The sequence below is a fragment of the Aethalodelphis obliquidens genome, unplaced genomic scaffold (genome assembly GCF_003676395.1).
Source record: "Aethalodelphis obliquidens isolate GAN/ISIS:26980383/991018 unplaced genomic scaffold, ASM367639v1 scaffold38, whole genome shotgun sequence".
Classification (NCBI taxonomy): domain Eukaryota; kingdom Metazoa; phylum Chordata; class Mammalia; order Artiodactyla; family Delphinidae; genus Aethalodelphis; species Aethalodelphis obliquidens.
Genome location: NW_020837982.1, coordinates 6,226,490 through 6,244,249, shown reverse-complemented (window position 1 = coordinate 6,244,249; position 17,760 = coordinate 6,226,490). Strand labels below are relative to the sequence as shown.

The 17,760-nt window shown below is 41.6% G+C and overlaps 1 protein-coding gene across 1 annotated transcript in view; it reads left to right on the top strand.

Moving 5' to 3' along the window:
- The window catches only part of YWHAE (tyrosine 3-monooxygenase/tryptophan 5-monooxygenase activation protein epsilon), a 44,637-nt gene that overhangs the window by 1,082 nt on the left and 25,795 nt on the right, over positions 1-17,760 (top strand). The gene's annotated exons all lie outside the window — the stretch shown is intronic.

Below are 17,760 nucleotides of genomic sequence, written 5' to 3'. Positions count from 1 at the left end.
TGCTTCAATCTACCGGTATTTAAAAATGATGACTTTCCTGTTTACACGCAGCGTTATGACAAATGGAAGGACCTGTTGAAAAATAAAGTTTTTTCAAATAACGTGTAGTAACTATTTTGGTTGACTCCCCTGGCTTGGAATGCGTGTTCGTACTTCATTGGGGATATTCAGTTATTCCAAAGCACTCAGCAGAGACTTCGGTTTTTGTATTAAGAACATAAGGGATCCCAGCAGATCCTGTTTTCTTTTCTCCAGTTTTAATAGACGGCTTTATATACAGATTGGAACAGTTCTTCTTTGTTCATCGCTCCTTTGTTCCTAAAGGTGCTATAGTCATTTTTCATAACTTTATCGAAGTGGCCATTGTGTCTCTTTGCTCAGTCCCAAACTGCTGCTTTTTTTAATTGCCCCTCCCGGCCTGGGTCCCTCCCTTCCCCCATTTTGGACCTAGGTATTTGAATTATCCCCACATCCTTTAAACTAGTATTATCAAAACAAAAAATCATATGTATGCTTTTTGTGTTTTTAATGCTGTTGTGGGGTGAGACATGGTTGGAATCAAGTGTCAGTGATCTTTAGATTTTGCTTCATTAAACCATTTATTTTTCAACATGCTGTGTGGGAGCCTTGCTTTCCTTGAATGCCTGTTTGGTCATGTGAATAGCTTCAGGGCTAGTCCCAGTGTGTCATCATACCTTAGGATTCAGGAATTTGAAAATTAGGAGAAAAGACCTCGAACTCAAATTTAGGAAAGATCACTAAATTTCGTTTTGTAAATCCTTAAATTGCTGTTTGTATTGAACAAGATTTCTGTTGGGAGGAGGAGGGGAATAAGATGGGGAAATACAGCTCAAGGTCAGACTTGTCTTTATTTCAGTATTTAAAAGTCAAACAAATGTAGGTGTGCTTGTAATGGAAGTTTTTTTCTTCTTCCCCTCTCCTGCCCCAAATAGGTTCCCCTCTTAATCTACCAGTGCCCTTGGGAAGAAACTCTAAATTGTATTTGAATGTTTTTTGTTGTGTAGGGATTTAGGCTTTGAGTAAACCTGCTGTGATCACCAAAAAGGACATGGAGGAAGGTTTTTTTAAGAACTTATTTTAAAAACTGATTTGGAAGCTTGTATTGTAGCTTCCAAGTAAGTGACAGTTTAGTGTGAAAATCATATTTTTGGAATTGGGTGTTGAGGATTTTTGACCAAAGGCTTAATTGGTTATTCATCACAGGACTATAGAGCCACATCCTTACTGTTGTTTAAACATTAGGGTTGTCCTTCAGGATCTAAGGGTGGGGGGTATATAGGATCTCCCAGGTGGAGAGGATCTCTTGTGACTTTTGGGCACAAAATTGGGAGGGATTCATTGGAAAGGAAGAAGAGGAAGACAGTCATTAGGAATCATCCTCTACCTTTGTCCACTCCTTTATTGGGTGCAATAATTCAGTTTTGTTTGTGGTCACAAAAAAAATGACCCCATAGTTATAAGTTGCCAAACAATATATCAGGTATGGGGAAGGTGAAGAGTGCTTTTGATGATTTGGTTTGGTGTAGTTGGATATACATATTGGCTTTTTTCCTTGTTCTCGGAGTACCTTTAGCTTTTATCTTGCATGCTATGTTGAACCTAGTACTTCAACTTTTTTGTGGCATCATTTAACTTTGTCCTGGTGAATTGGAATCAATTGATGCAGATTATTTAATGGTACTGGAGGACGAGCTAAGCTGTGTTCAGGAAAAGGACAGTTTGGTGTTGCAGATGGGAAATATTGAAGTTTGGGGCTAGGACTGTTCACTTTGAAGATTAAATCTAGCATCTTATCATGTAACAACAGTAGCCTAAGGGATGGTTTTTATATCATTCATAACCATATTAAGCAAACCCATCATCTTTTAGCATTTCTGAAGTCTTAACTTCTCATGTATATGAACCATATTAGTATGGGAAAGTGGGGAATATAGAGGGGAGAAAATGAGTACTTTCTACATTTTTTGAGAATAGAGCAGTCACCATAAGCTACATTTGGGTTGTGGGGTAGTGCTGGTTTTGGCCTTTTCTCACTTTTCTTCTCCATGTGATGATTAGCTCCACATGAGGTAGGGGTAACATTTTGATGGTCGAGTTTGATTCAGTCTGTGAACGGAACACCAGGAATGCATCTGTTCTGTGTCACTTGAGAGCTGTCCTTTTAAGACACCAGAGCCTCATCTCTGGCTTATTTTGGTAGTCAGTGAGGGGTGGGGGGCATGTTTTGAATTACCTCCTTAATATACATCTTGTTAGGGGAAAAAAAATGGGTAAGAGTAAATTGACTTTAGTAATGAGTTTAAAAGCACAGGTTAATTATCAGTTCTTTGACTATAGGCCAGTAATAATTTTTATTGTTGCTATTTCACTTAATGCTGAAATTGCTATTTTAGTTAATGGAGTTAAATTTATTGAATACATTTCTCCTATCTAAACATAAGCAGAGTTGGATAATGCAATTTAAAAATTCCTCCTACAGTAGCTTTTAGTCTTTGTGTTTAAGGTAGATGCTCTTTTGTGTATATTTTAGTGCATATACACAATATATAGTTCAGTCTATTCTGTTGGCTTACAAAACTACAGAATATAATGAAATCATGAATCATTGCAATTTGAGGTGGTGATGGGGTAAATTCTTACTGTGGACATTTCTAGGCACCCTTTTCACCTTTGAATTCTAGTATGGGGAAGAACACAGATACTAAACTGAGCAAATTTTGGATTCATTAAGTACAAGCAAACCCGCTGAAAGTCCATACGAATAAGCAGGCTTTTCATAATTGTTTTATAGCTTGGTCAAGGGAATATGAAATATTCAGAAAATTTCTTGACTTTAACCTGGTATAGCAAGTGAAATTTCAGCACAGTAAATTAATGTATCTAATTTTACAAATGAATTTCAAATACTTTAAGAAGCTGATCTGAAAGCATGATTTTTTTTTTTAAAGGGCTGTAAGGCTGATTTTCCAGCAATTTTTTAGCCTTATATTTAAGTAAAGTGTATTTAAACAGTAGTGACAGGCATAGGATAAAGGTTAAAATTTTAAAGTTTACGTTATATAATTTCATATTTATATAGAACTTCACATTTCACAGACCACTTACAGAAAATTTTTTACTTATTTCATGTGATATTGAAGTAGGTAATGTTAATTCCATTTTATGGTTCAGGAAAGTGAATTTGAGAAGATTTAGTGATTTTTTGTTTTGTTTTGTTTTTTAATTTTCCTGTATCACATGATTAGTTGGCAAGTACATGGCAAAGCCAGAACTTGTCTGTCTGATGACCTTTAGACTGGTACTCTTATTTCTCCTGAGCCACTCACAAAAGACCCATGTGTAACTAAATCAGATGGTGCCTTGTGGGAGGAGGGGTATGCTTATTTTTTTAGCAGTTACTTCACATAATATGTTTTGGTATTTATGACTTGACTTGTATCCATTGTAAATAGGTAAGATATCTTCATACTTTTCTAAAGAAACCTCTTGTTTTCTTTCAAAAACAAGGCACAGTGAATGAAGTTAGAGTGATGAATTTTAGGTAGTCTCAGAGTGTGTTTATAGTTAGATTTTTTGCTTTACCACAATTTCTGTATTGAGATACAACTTAATGCCATGCATTTCTGTAAAGTACTTCTAAAACGTTTCTGCCCCTCACCTTAGTCTTAATGAATGCAGCCCTTAAATTAATGATATAGTCATAAAAATTTGGGGGGCAGGGAGGTTGGCAAATGATTCTCAAATGTTCCAAATAGTAGCCTAGCTAGCTGTTAAGCAGAATCTATTAAGGGGTAGTGGGGAACAGAAACAAAATTGTTTTCACGGTTTTTGAAATGGTCAGTTAACAGTTTGATACAGTTAAATACAGATACATCCCAGTTGACAGATTGGTTTACCAAGATAACATTACTTTGAGCTCATTAACTAAATATTCATGCAAGTCCTAGGAGCAATTTCAGAAGCTCATTTAAGTTTACTAAGTTGTAATAACAACTGCCATAATAATAGAAGGGTCATAATTTATTCAAGTCAGAATACCTTGAAGTGAAGGGGTGCCAATTCATAACTGTGCTGAAACTGCAAATTTGCCCTATGGTCGTCCTACTTAAGACCATTTGTTGCTACTAGTTGTCTCATTTAGAAAGTTTCCTAAGCTTTGCCCATCCCTCTACCACCAAGATATCTTAGATCTGAATCCCCACAATATTGGTTTTCTTCTTTCAAATGAAGTTATTATTTGGCAGAACATAAGACAGATCAAAGGCAAAGTGAAAGCTTTCCTCCTCTCACTCCCCTTTCCCCCAAATGGGAGCTGGAAAAGTCAAGAATACAGTAGTTGCTGAAAATAGAGCTTACTGGCATACTAACTAGTCAATCAGACTGATAGTGTCAAAGCCAAGTATGTTTTATGTATGCTTACCTTGAGCTAGATCTGTGTTTAAAAATACTTGACTTAGGGCTTCCCTGGTGGCGCAATGGTTGGGGGTCTGCCTGCTGATGCAGGGGACACGGGTTCGTGCCCCGGTCCAGGAAGATCCCACATGCCGCGGAGCGGCTGGGCCTGTGCCCCATGGCTGCTGAGCCTGCGCTCCGCGGTGGGAGAGGCCACAGCGGTGAGAGGCCCGCGTACTGCAAAGAAAAGAAAAAAACTTAGGTGTAGACCCTTAGCAGCAGGGTCTGTCTTAAGTTTAGAACTTTCCAAATAATATTTTTAAAGTCTCACCCACGTCTTGTTATGATCATTATGTTTAGAACACTGAATCCTGAATAGTTTAGAAAAAATATGATCATGATGCTGGTTTATCTTTTTGAAATTTAATCTTGAATTTATTGCTCTTCTTCCAGTGATCGATCCATCATAGTAGCTGGGCATATCTGTCATTGGTAGGCTTCATTTGTGATCAGGACAGGATTTTATCTAGCTAAAGCAATATGAAATGTGTTAAGCCCTTCTCTTCACATATAAAAATTTGGAGGAGATGCGTTACTATGAGTAAGAATTAATGACTTTTGGACTTCCCTGGTGGCGCAGTGGTTAAGAATCCGCCTGCCAGTGCAGGGGACACATGTTCGACCCCTGGGCCGGGAAGATCCCACATGCCGTGGAGCAGCTAAGCCCGTGCGCCACAACTACTGAGCCTGCGTTGCGTTCTAGAGCCTGCGAGCCACCACTACTGAGCCCGTGTGCCATAACCACTGAAGCCCATGCGCCTAGAGCCCGTGCTCCGCAATGAGAAGCCAGCGCAATGAGAAACCTGGGCACCTCAACGAAGAGTAGCCCCCGCTCACCGCAACAAGAGAAAGCTGGCGCGCTCAACGAAGACCCAACACAGCCAAAAATAACTAATAAATAAATTTATAATAAACAGTTACCTTGTTAAATTTGCTTGTTAGGAAGTCATAATACTCAAAAAAATGACTTTCATACTTTGGTGGATGTAATGTAGTGCAAAGGCCTTGGAATCATTTGGATTCCTCATCTGTAGAATGGGGATTAATGATATCTACCTTGCTTGCTAATTTCAAGGGTGGTTATGAAGTTGTGGGGTTTTGTAAACTGCGAAGTATAATTATCAGGTAGTAGTCTTAATTGTGAAAATTTCCTTTTACCCATTGTCAGAGATGAAGTAAATGTTTTCTGTTGATCTACATTCATATTAGAGGATAACGTACCTTTTTTTGGGGGGGGGGGTACGCGGGCCTCTCACCGCCGTGGCCTCTCCTGTCGCGGAGCACAGGCTCCGGATGTGCAGGCCCAGTGGCCATGGCTCATGGGCCCAGCTGCTCCGCGGCATGCGGGATCCTCCCGGACCAGGGCACGATCCCGCGTCCCCCGCATCGGCAGGCGGATTCTTAACCACTGCACCACCAGGGAAGCCCTGACGTACCTTTTTTGAGTTATTCTTAGAAAGTGTACTGTCATGGGTTTAGTGTCCCAAGTTAGATTTGCATAAAGGTTAGTTCCCAAAACAAAATCCTTAATCTTAACTCATCTGTAAAATTGCATATCCAGAGGATGAAGGTTGTCCAAATTTATTCCCAAGCAGTTTAACCTATACTTTGGCCATGTTGAGGTATGTAGTACCTGATTTTTTTGGCTGCACCTTGTGGTATACAGGATCTTAGTTCCCTGACCAGGGATGGAACTTGCGCCCCCTGAAGTGGAAGCGCGGAGTCCTAACCGGTGGACCGCCAGGGAGTCCCTGGTATGTAGTTCTTCCTTTTTTCTTTTTAAATTTATTTATTTTTGGTTGCATTGGGTCTTCGTTGCTGCATGCGGGCTTTCTCTAGTTGCGGCAAGCAGGGGCTACTCTTCGTTGCAGTGCATGGGCTTCTCATTGCAGTGGCTTCTTTTGTTGCAGAGCATGGGCTCTAGGCACGTGGGCTTCAGTAGTTCTGGCACTCGGGCTCAGTAGTTGTGGCTCTTGGGCTCTAGAGCGCAGGCTCAGTAGTTGCGGCACATGGGTTTAGTTGCTCCGTGGCATGCAGGATCTTCCTGGACCAGGGCTTGAACCCATGTCCCCTGCATTGGCAGGCGGATTCTTAACCACTGCACCACCAGGGGAGTCCCTGTAGTTCTTTTGATATTAATTCCAGGTTAACATTCAGGAGGATATACTTATCTCCCTAGCAGATATAGCACCTGTTGTCTATGGGTTTGGGATGAAAGGTTCCACAGTACAAAAACGTAAAAGTAAATCAGTGTTAAATATTTGCATGTTAGCAGTCTCAGGTTACTGACTAGGAAAAAATATTATGTGTAACCAGTATCGTGAGATGTGATTTTAAAGGCTTAGTGTAAGCCTTGGGCAGTGAATGGGTTCTGATTAAAGAAAGCTACCAATTATGAGCTTCCCTGGTGGTGCAGTGGTTAAGAATCCACCTACCAGTGCAGGTGACACGGGTTCGAGCCCTGGTCTGGGAAGATCCCACATGCCGCAGAGCAGCTAAGCCCATGCGCTACAACTACTGAAACCTGCGCACCTAGAGCCCGTGCTCCACAACAAGAGAAGCCACTGCAATGAGAAGCTCGCGTACCACAACAAAGAGTAGCCCCTGCTCGCCACAACTAGAGAAAGCCCACATGCAGCAATGAAGACCCAACGCAGCCAAAGACAAATAAAATAAATAAATTTGTATGAAAATAAGCTACCAATTAATACTGCGTAATCCTTGGTGGTTAGTCATTTGAAGATTTAAGGACCTTTAAATGGTGGTGGTGAATACTTTTGTGTTGTAGAAATGTGTCCTGCTTAAGAGTTTATGTGATTAATTGATTTTGTTTGCTCATAATGGGCTAAATCATAAATTAGTAAAAATTTATAATAGGATTACCATGAAAATTTCGACACATTTTATGCCCTTTGACTATAAAATATCACTTAGGACAGTTATAATTTTGCTTTTATAAGTTTTTCAAAAGGTATTCATTAATACAAATTATTTTTTTGTGCAGAGTAGAGTTTTCCCTCCACAACTTTAAAATACGTTACTATGAAAGTGCTGCAATTTTGATGAGAGTTTCTTGGCTGTTCAAAGACTTAGGAAAATAAATCAGATTAATAAATCTGAATAAGAAGTATAACTCTTCTCCTGAATCAGTGCATGGGTTATTTCTGGTCATTTTACCTCTCATGTACTCCAAAACAAAATTTTAAGGTTTTTAAATTTCAGTATCAAATTCTACAGAAATTATGAAAAGAGATTGACTTTAAGCTCTTTTTTTCCCACTCCCATATGTACCTTAGGTTGTTTACTTCCCCAATCTTTTACATTTTTTTTGGTTCTAGTACAGGTAAACATGTTTGCATGCCTGAGGGAGTATCTTCGTAAATTCGAAGAGGAGAAATCTCCAGTTCTGATGGAGTAAGAGGGATCTTTTTTTTCCTCTCAGTATTGAGACTCGTGGGCGAGATGCCTTTCTGGAGTCAAAATTGTAGAGTCGTTGTAAAAGGATGTCTGTTTTCTACCTATCAGAAGCTAATCAGGAACGTTTAAAATTTTTTTTTTTAATAAATTTATTTATTTTTGGGTGTGTTGGGTCTTTGTTACTGTGCGCGGGCTTCTCTAGTTGCGGCGAGCGGGAGCTACTCTTCGTTGGGGGGTGTGGGCTTCTCATTGCGGTGGCTTCTCTTGTTGTGGAGCACGGGCTCTAGGTGCGTGGGCTTCAGTAGTTGTGGCTCGTGGCTCTAGAGCGCAGGCTCAGTAGTTGTGGCGGACGGGCTTAGTTGCTCCGCGGCATGTGGGATCTTCTCGGACCAGGGATCGAACCCATGTCTCCTGCATTGGCGGGCGGATTCTTAACCACTGCTCCATCAGGGAAGCCCTAAAATTTTTTTAAGGCTAGATTTTTTCTGGCCAGCTGCGCAGCTTGTGTTATCTTAGTTCCCCAACTACGGATCGAACCTGGGCCCTCAGGAGTGAAAGTGTGGAGTCCAAACCACTGGACCACCAGGGAATTCTCAAGGCTAAAAATTGTTTTACTCTTTTTTAAGGGAAGGTATGAGTTAATTTTAGAGTGAGAGGCTCCTCTGTTTAGGCTGGTGCATGAAGAAGAAAAATGGTACATATTTGAGTGTCAAGATTATTGTGTTTTGAAAAGCCTTAGTATTCAGGGTATGTACCAGGCACTGTTCTAAACAACTTGGGCTTCACCAGTGAACAAAACAGACAAAAGGTCTGTTCAAGGGGCTTATTTTGCAGTGAATGCATAAATGCTTTTAGAATTACTTTTCTGTTAGTGTGTGTAATTAAGAGTTAATTTGAGGGTGGGAGGGAGGGAGACGCAAGAGGGAAGCGATATGGGAACATATGTATATGTATAACTGATTCACTTTCTTATAAAGCAGAAACTAACAAACCATTGTAAAGCAATTATACTCCAATAAAGATGTAAAAAAAAAAGTTGATTTGAATTAGTCAATAACAACAGTAGTGTTTGGTACAATGTAAGGCATTATACCTGGTGCTGGTCCCTGTCCCATATCAAATTCTTTCTTCATTGACTACTAGTGTTAAGTGGTATTAACAAACAAAAGTTTCCTCAAAAAATTATTTTCATGGACTCTGTGATAATAAAACCCTGTAACAGTACCATCTACAATTTATTGAGAACTATTCCAGGTGCTTAACATTCCCTCAGTCCTCAAAAACAATCCTGCAGAGTAGGTACTTTTACAGATAAGGATTAAGAACTTTAGGAAAGGTGACAGCAGTAGGGATCACTGGGATTCAGCTAGTCTATTTTATTCCCAAGCTCATAAGTCCATCCACTTCCATACTTGTATGTAAACATTAGTCCAAACCACTTGAAGCTCTATTTCTGTTCCTTACATTAAAAAAAAAGAAAAAAATTTTTTTATTTGTTTCTGGCTGTGTTGGGTCTTTGTTGTGGCATGTGGGCTTCTCTCTAGTTGTGGCGTGTAGGTTCTGTAGTTGTGACACGCGGGCTCACTAGTTGGGGCTTGTGGACTTAGTTGCCCTGCGGCATGTGGGATCTTAGCTTCCTGACCAGAGATCGAAGCTGAGCCCCCTGCATTGGAAGGTGAATTCTTAACCACTGGACCACCAGGGAAGTCCCTGTTTCTAATTTTTTTTTTTAATATATATAAATTTATTTATTCTTATTTTATTTTTTTGGCTGCACTGGGTCTTCACTGCTGTGCCGGGCGGGCTTTCTCTAGTTGTGGCAAGCGGGAGCTACTCTTCGTTGTTGTGCGTGGGCTTCTCATTGCGATGTCTTCTCTTGTTGCAGAGCACAGGCTCTAGGCACGTGGGCTTCAGTAGTTGCACCATGCAGGCTCAGTAGTTGTGGTGCATGGGCTTAGTTGCTCCGTGGCATGTGGGATCTTCCCGGACCAGGGCTCGAACCTGTGTCTTCTGCATTGGCACGCGGATTCTTAACCACTGCGCCACCAGGGAAGCCTTGTTCTTTAGGTTTTAATTTTATAACTTAAAGGTTATTTTGAACAGTCTTTTGGCTTAATTTGTGTTTTCTTTCATACATGAATAAGGCAGAAGGGTATGTAGGTTTGAGTATATTTTTTATTGAAGAGAGAGATGAGATAGTAGAATGAGTACTGGACCAGAAATCATTAAATTTAGGGGAGGTCTGTCATGTCCATGTTTTATTTCTGAATACTGTCCCTTCAGACATGTAACTTAGTCTCAGGGCCTGTTTTTCTCATCTGTGTAATAGAATTCTTTTATTATTATTATTTTTTATTGGAGTATAATTGCTTTACAATGGTGTGTTAGTTTCTGCTTTGTAACAAAGTGAATCAGTTATACATATGTTCCCATATCTCTTCTCTCTTGTGTCTCCCTCCCGCCCTCCCTATCCCACCCCTCTAGGTGGTCACAGAGCACCGAGCTGATCTCCCTGTGCTATGTGGCTGCTTCCCACTAGCTATCTGCCTTACGTTTGGTAGTGTATATATGTCCATGCCTCTCTCTCGCTTTGTCACAGCTTACCCTTCCCCCTCCCCATATCCTCAAGTCCATTCTCTAGTAGGTCTGTGTCTTTATTCCTGTCTTACCCCTAGGTTCTTCATGACATTTTTTTCCCCTTAAATTCCATATATGTGTGTTAGCATATGGTATTTGTCTTTCTCTTTCTGACTTACTTCACTCTGTATGACAGACTGTGGGTCTATCCACCTCATTACAAATAGCTCAATTTCGTTTCTTTTTATGGCTGAGTAATATTCCATTGTATGTATATGCCACATCTTTTTTATCCATTCATCTGATGATGGACACTTAGGTTGCTTCCATCTCTGGGCCATTGTAAATAGAACTGCAATGAACATTTTGGTACTACTATTATTATTATTACTATTATTTTTATTATCATTTTTAGGTCGTGCTGTGGGGCATGCGGGATCTTAGTTCCCCAACCGGGGATTGATGCCCCCTGCATTGGGAACATGGAGTTTTAACCACTGGACCACCAGGGAAGTCCCTGTATAATAGACTTCTGAAAGCTGTTTTATACAATTTGCAGGCAGAAACTTTAAAAAAAGTAATCTTTGCCTTGTGACCAGCAGAGTGGAGGGCTATGAAAGAAATCTAAATTCAGCTGTGGATTGTGTCTACAACATTGGGTTTTACTCCAGTCAGCTAAGCTACTGGTTCATTTAATAGAGGAACTCCCATTTGCCAAGTTTTCATATATACTCCTGCTTGTGTTGAATGAATTACAAGGTTCAACTATATGAAATTGTCAATTTCAGCCATTTTTGACCTACAAAAATGATGATTTTATATGATTTAATGTAATGTTAAGTTGTGGTTGGAAGGTCTGGAAGATGAGGCTTCAATATACCCCAAAAAGCATCAAGCTTTTAAGGAAGCACCAGGATTAATGAGGGACTGTGCACGAATACTTTCCCTCAGAGGCTGGTTTAGCTTTTTTACTTACCTTACTTGAGTTGACCTATTTTCACTTTGTAGGTCTGTTCTCTGTTTTTTTTTCTTTTCTTTTCTCAGAATAATGGATTCGCATTTGCTGTATTTGCAATTCTCTCTTTTTTTTTTTGGCGGTACGCGGGTCTCTCACGGTTGTGGCCTCTCCTGTTGCAGAGCACAGGCTCCAGACGAGCAGGCTCAGCGGCCATGGCTCATGGGTCCAGCCGCTCCGCGGCATGTGGGATCTTCCCGGACTGGGGCACGAACCCGTGTCCCTTGCATCGGCAGGCGGACTCTCAAACACTGCGCCACCAGGGAAGCCCTGCAATTCTTTTAATGCAGCACTATCAGGGTCACTTTGGCATGATAAACTTCTCTTGGAACTGTGCAACATAGGGACCCCAGATATTTTGATCATTTTGGAGAAAAGGTGCTGCATAAAATACTGTTTTTTCTCCCGAATAACATGAATGTAATTTCATCCTGTTTTGCTAGTTGTCAGGATAAAGAGAATGTACAAGGCTACTACCCTCATTGTTCTTTCCAGAGGAGAGTTGGTCTCAGTATTATACTTTACAGTTGGTAAAATGCAGTTGTAAGAAAATGTTTGGATTTATTAGATTATGTAGTATTAATATGGTTCCTTAAGTGTAACCAGTAGAATCCCACTTATTAATGTGGAATTTTTCTTACTGTTTTATATTTTAAATTACTGTTGTCTTTCTCCTTTCCCCTTATGCATTGTGAGATTCTTTGTTGCTTTCTAGCTTTGAAGTCTTAACTAGTGCTTATTCCTAAACCCCCTGGCTTTTTCACATGGCCATTGAAGATGTTCACATGTTATTTGATCAACGAATAGAGAGATTATGGGATTTCCTTGGGGGCACAGTGGTTAAGAATCTGCCTGCCAGTGCAGGGGACACAGGTTTGAGCCCTGGTCCGGGCAGATCCCACATGCCATGGAGCAACTAAGCCCGTGTGCTACAACTACTGAGCCCGTGCTCTAGAGCCTGCGAGCCACAACTACTGAGCTCGTGTGCTGCATCTACTGAAGCCTGTGCGCCTAGGCCCCGTGCTCCACAATAAGAGAAGCAACCGCAATAAGAAGCCCGTGCACCACAACAAAGAGTAGCCCCTGCTCGCTGCAACTAGAGAAAGCCCGCCTGCAGCAATGAGACCCAACACAGCCATAAATAAATAAATAAATATATTTAAAAAAAGGAATAGAGAGATTAAACAGTGTTGAGCAGGAGAAAAATACCACTGTTTGTAATTTCTTATTTATTTATTTTTGGCTGCATTGGGTCTTCGTTGCTGCATGTGGGCTTTCTCTGGTTGTGGCGAGCAGGGGCTACTCTTCATTGCGGTGCGCAGGTTTCTCATTGCGGTGGCTTCTCGTTGCGGAGCACGGGCTCTAGGTGCGTGGGCTTCAGTAGTTGTGGCACATGGGCTCAGTAGTTGTGGCTCGTGAGCTCTAGAGCACAGGCTCAGTAGCTGTGGCACACGGGCTTAGTTGCTCCGTGGGATCTTCCCGGACCAAGGCTCGAACCCGTGTCCCCTGCATTGGCAGGTGGATTCCTAACCACTGTGCCACCAGGGAAGCTCTCCCCACTTTTCTAAAAAAAATACTTATTTTCTATTTGGCTGCATCAGGTCTTAGTTGCAGCATGTGGGATCTTTCATTGCAGTGTGCGGACTTCTCTCTAGTTGTGGTGCGCGCGGGCTCTGTAGTTGCCCTGTGGCATGTGAGATCTTAGTTCCCTGAACTGGGATCGAATCTGCATCCCCTGCATTGGAAGGCAGATTCTTAACCACTGGACCACCAGGGAAGTTCACAATTTCCCTGATTCTTTTTTTTAACTACAGAAGTTAAAATTAAATGTAAAAAAGTTAAACAAGTACAGCTCTATCAAGTAAAATATTGACAGCTACTCCAACCTGCCGGATGTAACGATTGTTGACAGTTTGAATATACTTTTAGAACTTCGCTCAAGTGCCAATTCGTGTATTTCACAAACATACCTTGTTTTATTGACTCTAATGTTATTGATATAACATGCATCATACTAATACAGAAAAATGCTAACTGCATCATGACATGCCACTGACTAAGAGAAATCTGGGTTTCAGAGATGTTAATGTAAAAAAAAAAGTGTCCTAAAGATAGATACATATTTATAGTACATACACGTAATGTACTGCATTCTTTCATAGAAATCACATTATATATGTTATTCAGCCACATGCCTTTTTCCCTCAACAAAACATTGTGAATATAAAAAAGTTTTTTTAAAAAAATTATTTATTTATTATTTATTTTTGGCTGTGTTGGGTCTTTGTTGCTGCGCGTGGGCTTTCTCTAGTTGCAGCGAGTGGGGGCTACTCTTCGTTGTGGTGCGAGGGCTTCTCATTGCAGTGGCTTCCCCTGTTGCAGAGCACGGGCTCTAGGCGCATAGGCTTCAGTAGTTGTGGCGCGTGGGCTCAGTAGTTGTGGCTCGCAGGCTCCAGAGTGCAGGCTCAGCAGTTGTGGTGCACAGGCTTAGGAGCTCTGCGGCATGTGAGATCTTCCTGGACCAGGGCTCGAACCCATGTCCCCTGCATTGGCAGGCGGATTCTTAACCACTGTGCCACCAGGGAAGTCCTAACAAAGGTTTTTTAAAACAAAAATTGGGACTTCCCTGGTGGTGCAGCGGTTAAGAATCTGCCTGCCAATGCAGGAGACACGGGTTCGATTCCTGGTCCGGGAAGACCCCCACATGCCGTGGAGCAGCGAAGCCCATGAGCCACAACTACTGAGCCCACAAGCCACAACTACTGAGCCCGCATGCCACAACTACTGAGCCCGTATGCCACAACTACTGAAGCCCCGCGTACCTAGAGCCCGTGCGCTGCAACGAAGACCCAACACAGCCATAAATAAATAATTAAATTTATTTTAAAAAAAATTGGACCATTTCAACCAGACTAACATAACATTTAAAATGTCTGGTTTGTTCACCTATGTCAGTCTACCTTTAAAGGAGGAAATCTTCCCAAGGGATTTTACTGTGCAGCCAGGGTTGAGAAACACGGGAGTAGATCGTTTCTCAAACCCCTGACTAAGAGTTACTGAGGGTGCTTATTAAAAATTAAGGCATTTGATCAGTACTCAAATTTAATACATATCTCCGGGTATACAGCTAGATTTGACTAGACGACCTTGTAGAGCTCCCTTCTTAGAGGCTGTCTCAGCTGTTTTTTCAGCAGTGAATTGCCAGACCCTGAGTTGGAGAATATGCGAAATTCTGTGGCAATATTGCATAGTTTTTTGTCCAGTTTTTTAAAAAACATGATCAGTTAACTCTTGTTTTTGAGTGGTGCTGCATACTTTGAGTATGGACCTCTTACTGTTTTTTCTCTTCATTTATGTAGTTTATTGATTTCTGTCGCTTTTCCCTGTATCTGCCTCTGTATTTTCATATTATGTTTTTTAAAAAATTTATTTATGGTGCATTGGGTTTTTGTTGCTGCATGCAGGCTTTCTCTAGTTGCGGCGAACGGGGTCTATTTGTTGAGGTGTGCAGGCTTCTCATTGCGGTGTCTTCTCTTGTTGCAGAGTACGGGCTATAGGCGTGTGGGCTTCAGTAGTTGTGGCACGTGGGCTCAGTAGTTGTGGTTCGTGGGCTCTAGAGCACAGGATCAGTAGTTGTGGCGCATGGGCTTAGTTGCTTCGCAGCATGTGGGATCTTCCCAGACCAGGGCTCGAACCTGTATCCCCTTCACTGGCAGGCGGATTCTTAACCACTGCCCCACCAGGGAAGCCCCCAGAGGTCGTCTTTAAGTAGAGATTATAACAGGAGGGTTGTGATGGTGCCTGGGATTTCTGCTTTTTCGTTAAGCCCCCAGGTGATGTCTGATGTTCCTGGTCTGTAGACCACACTTCCTGTAGCAAGGATTGTAGACTATGTTTTTCAACCGCAACTTTGTCTTAGCTTGAGTTTCCTTAGAAGTGCACCCTAAAGCAAAGATTCAGGAGCCAATGATATACTTTGTTGGGGAAGGAAACATCAGTTGGGGAGTGAGGGCCAGCAGATAGTCAATAAAGGTGTATTATCAGGCTAACTACCACTGTGGGCAACTGTAACTGAATAACCCTGGAGGAACTTTGAGAGCCATTGTCAAACATATGTTTCATAGCCTTCTACTGGAAAAAGATCCCATCTGTGACTTTCATAGCTAGAGAGAAGTCAGTGCCTGGCTTAAAAGCTTCAAAAAACAGGCTGACACTCTTATTAGGTGCTAATGCAGCTGGTGATTTAAAGTTGAAGCCAATGCTCATTTATTGATTTTTTCCTTAAATTTTATTTATTTATTTATTTACTTTTGGCTGCGTTGGGTCTTTGTTGCTGTGCGCACGTTTTCTGTAGTTGCGGCGGGTGGGGGCTACTCTTCGTTGGCGGTGCATGGGCTTCTCATTGCAGTGGCTTCTCTTGTTGTGGAGCATGGGCTCTAGGCGTGTGGTCTCAGTAGTTGTGGCACTCGGGCTTAGTTGCTCTGTGGCATGTGGGGTCTTCCCAGACCAGGGCTCGAACCCATGTCCCCTTCACTGGCAGGCGAATTCTTAACCACTGCACCCTCAGGGAAGCCCCACATTTATTGATTTCTGAAAATCCTAGGGCCCTTAAAAATTATGCTAAATTTACTCTGCCTGAGCTCTGTAAATGGAACAACAAAGCCTGGATGACAGCACATCTGTTTACAACATGGTTTGTTGAATATTTTAAGCCCACTGTTGAGATCTACTGCTCAGAGAAAAAGATTCCTTTCAAAATATTGCTGCTTATTCACAATGCACCTGATCACCCAAGAGCTCTGATAAGAGATGTACAATGAGATTAATGCTGTTTTCATGCCTGCTAACACAACATCCATTCTGCAGCCCGTGGATCAAGGAGTAATTTCAACTTTCAAGTCTTACTATTTATGAAACATATTTTGTAAGGCTGTAGCTTCCATAGTTAGTGATTCCTCTGGTGGATCTGAGCAAAGTAAATTGAAAATCATTTGGAAAGGATTCAACATTCTAGATGCCATTTAGACTAAGTTCACTGTTCTTTATTTAGCTTATTACTGCTTCAAGCACAGTGTTAACACGTCTCTAAGTGCTTACATCTTCCTGGATTCCTGTATGTTTTTAAGTCTTAAAAGAGGCAAGCAGGGCTTCCCTGGTGGCGCAGTGGTTGAGAGTCCGCCTGCCAATGCAGGGGACGCAGGTTTGTGCCCTGGTCCGGGAAGATCTCGTATGCCGTGGAGGGGCTGGGCCCGTGAGCCGTGGCCGCTGAGCCTGCGCGTATGGAGCCTTTGCTCCGCAACGGGAGAGGCCACAACAGTGAGAGGGCCGTGTACAGCAAAAAAAAAAAAAAAAGAGGCAAGCAAATAAAAGCATTTTAACATATTGTTGAGTTCCTATTATGTGCCAGGGAGTTTACGATGCAATCTCATTTTAACTCTCATAACCCAATGAGTGATGGGGTATCTTCCAAGTTGTAAGTGAGGAAACAAGTTCATAGAGGTTAAGTGATACAGGTCAAATAGCATGTAAGTGAATATCTAAGCCAGAATGAAAATCTAATCTGCATCATTCTGGCTATAAATGTGGTTTCCTACCATGCTGTTTCCCAAAGTGTGTGTGTCTTTTGGTCCACCTAGTAACAGTACAAGTGGTATGTAGATATGACAAGAATAGTAAAAATGTTACTGGAGTAAAATAAGACCTCTTCAGAGAGGCTTCCCAGATCTCCTGTTTTGTTTCAGCATCCTATTCATTTCATATAGTACTCAACACAAACTGTATTTAGATGTCAGATTTATTCTGTCAACTTTAAGCCATTTAAACTTTTGCTTAAAGAAGAATCCCAGGGACTTCCCTGGTGGCACAGTGGTTAAGAATCCGCTTGCCAATGCAGGGGATATGGGTTCTATCCCTGGTCCGGGAAGATCCCATGTGCTGTGGGGCAGCTAAGCCTGTGCACCACAACTACTGAAGCCCGCGCATCCTAGAGCCTGCACGCCGCAACTACTGAGCCCACGTGCTTAGGGCCCATGCTCCACAACAAGAGAAGCCACTGCAGTGAGAAGCCCGCACGTGCCACAACAAAGACCCAACACAGCCAAAAATAAATAAAATATTAAAAAAAACAAAAAGCCAGGAGTGGCTTCCAAATCTTGGCCAAACTGTTTACTCAGATTGCTTTTTAAAATAAGTCATTTTAACATATATCTCAATATTTTGTTGGTTTTAACAAAATATAACTAGTGATTACTATAGCTTTTTATTTCTCTAGGAAAATA